The sequence below is a fragment of the Engraulis encrasicolus genome, chromosome 6 (assembly GCF_034702125.1).
Source record: "Engraulis encrasicolus isolate BLACKSEA-1 chromosome 6, IST_EnEncr_1.0, whole genome shotgun sequence".
Taxonomy (NCBI): domain Eukaryota; kingdom Metazoa; phylum Chordata; class Actinopteri; order Clupeiformes; family Engraulidae; genus Engraulis; species Engraulis encrasicolus.
Genome location: NC_085862.1, coordinates 12,298,081 through 12,300,580, shown reverse-complemented (window position 1 = coordinate 12,300,580; position 2,500 = coordinate 12,298,081).

Genomic DNA, 2,500 nt, shown 5'->3' with positions numbered 1-2,500 from the left:
TTGCCCTGGGCCCGCTCAAAGTTGTCAGCGGCCCTAAACATGAGAACTGTGTTTGACTATATGTGTGGAGTGGCAAGACTTAAACAAGGAGCAGCAGAGACGACGACAATGCAGCAATGCAGAACAAATGAAGCTCTTAAAATGATGACAAATAAGCACTGACTGACAGAATGTAATGACCTGTGTTAATAACGTTGTAACTGTTTGCTGAAGGCCTATGAACATGTCGACCCTAAGCATGTATGTCTAACGAGTGGCTCCGACAAAATAGAACTCGTCTCTAATCGCTAGCCCAGTGTGCGGGGTTCTATTGAAAACAGTGGAATCAAACTTTTGCGGAGCAGTGCTCTGCATTTTGTCGGAGCCGGTGTGCGGATGCCTTTACTGCCCTTAATGTCAGGGAAAACTATTACTACTCAAGCTTTAAAATATACTGTATGTATAATTAAGTTCAAGAAGGTAGAGAATGCGCGCACATCAGTGGTACAGGTGCTGGACAACATAAAGTAACTGAAATAAATGATAGAAATCTGCAACACTGTTAATGCTCCCAGTGATATATTTGCCAAATAAATCACTGGGATCATTAACAGTGTTGCGGACTTCTATCATTTATTTCTTGTATAATTAAGTTGACATCAACATCTCTCCACAACCCCAAACAGATCTTTAAGAAAAAAAAACATGGTAGGCCTACGTCATATTGGTCTATGTCTAAGGAACTCTGTCAGGGACCTGTCTGTGTATATTGTGTATTTATATCTGTATGTGCACCTACAACTGGATTGAAATTACACTTTGATACTTTTTCATTGACATGTCTTGTGTATTTCTACATGCTCCATCTGCCTGGCTGTGTACATGATCTGTCTGTGCAACGGGTGCTGTACTGGTGCCTGGCCTGTGTACATGAAATACATGCACTTCAGTACAGCATCTAAGGCTATAGGTTGCACCAACATAGCTTAATTTAAACCTAGTTTAGGCTTAAACTGAATGTGGTAAATCCATGTTTAAATTGGGTTTAAATTAATCTGAGATGTGTGGCACATCTTAAATTTAAAACCTGGATTGCCTAAACTGATTTAATCAAGGATTAAAGTAAATTTAAAATATGTTCATCAGCCACTATGAATAGGTATTGTTGTCAAATGTAATGTATGCCTAAATAGGCAAAACATTGACTGTAAACAAGCAAACGAGGACACTTCGAATTAAATAGCCCAAATAATAGCCTATAATAGGCCGTTGCGTTGTATCACATTCCATTGCACTTACCAGTCAGTGATCTAAAGCAACATACAAAAGTAACCAACATCAAACACACGTAGAACACGAGCGCGAGTGGCTGTAGGTATATTCATGTGTTCGTGAGTGTGTGCACTGTGAAGAGTGTGTGAAGAGGTGTGTGTGACAGTGTGTGTGTGTGTGTGTGTGTGTGGCGAGTGTGGTTAAGATGTTTTGCGAGCAGGAAGTTTGGTTCAAAGCCTGCGCAGGGGAACATCAACAGACATACAGACATGCATACACACACACACACACACACACACACACACACACACACACACACACACACACACACACACACACACACACACACACACACACACACACACACACACACACACACACACACACACACACACACACCCTCTCTCTCTCTAAATACACATACACACACTGACACCACAAACACACATGCACACAGGCTCACAAAACAGAGATAGGTGACATCACTGGTAAAGGAAAACTCCAGTGACAATGTATGTGTCATCGGCACTGCACACACACGCACACACACACACACTTACAGTAATCAAATAAGACACCTTCAGACAGATGAATTGATGGCACTTTTAATGTGGGAAGCAGAGTGACATTTAGAGGACAGTAAAGCATGTTAGTGAATGAGTGTGTGTGTGTGTGTGTGAGAGAGAGTTTGTGTGTGTGTGTGTGTGTGTGTGTGTGTGTGTGTGTGTGTGTGTGTTGGTTCATTACCAAGTAGAAGAGCATGATTAACATTTCCTGCATGATATTACACACACAGGTGGGAGCCAATGAGGCACAGGTGCAAAGGACGCGCACGCACGTCTGTAGTGTGTGATTGAGTATGTGTGTTTGATTATGCGTGTGTGTGTGTGCGTGCGTGCGTGTGTATTTGCACACATCTGTGTGAATGTGCACACTGCACACCTGTATGTGCACATGCATGTACATACGTATGTGTGTGCGTGTGTGTGTGTGTGTGTGTGTGTGTGAGAGAGAGAGAATGTGTGAGCATGTACAGTACAGGGCAAAAATATGGACTCACCTTCTCATTTAATTAATTCTCTTTATTTGTGTGGCTTTTTAAAGGGACACTGTGTGAGATTTTTAGTTGTTTATTTCCAGAATTCATGCTGCCCATTCACTAATGTTACCTTTTTCATGAATACTTACCACCAGCATCAAATTCTAAGTATTCATTATGACTGGACAAATTGCACTTTTCATACATGAA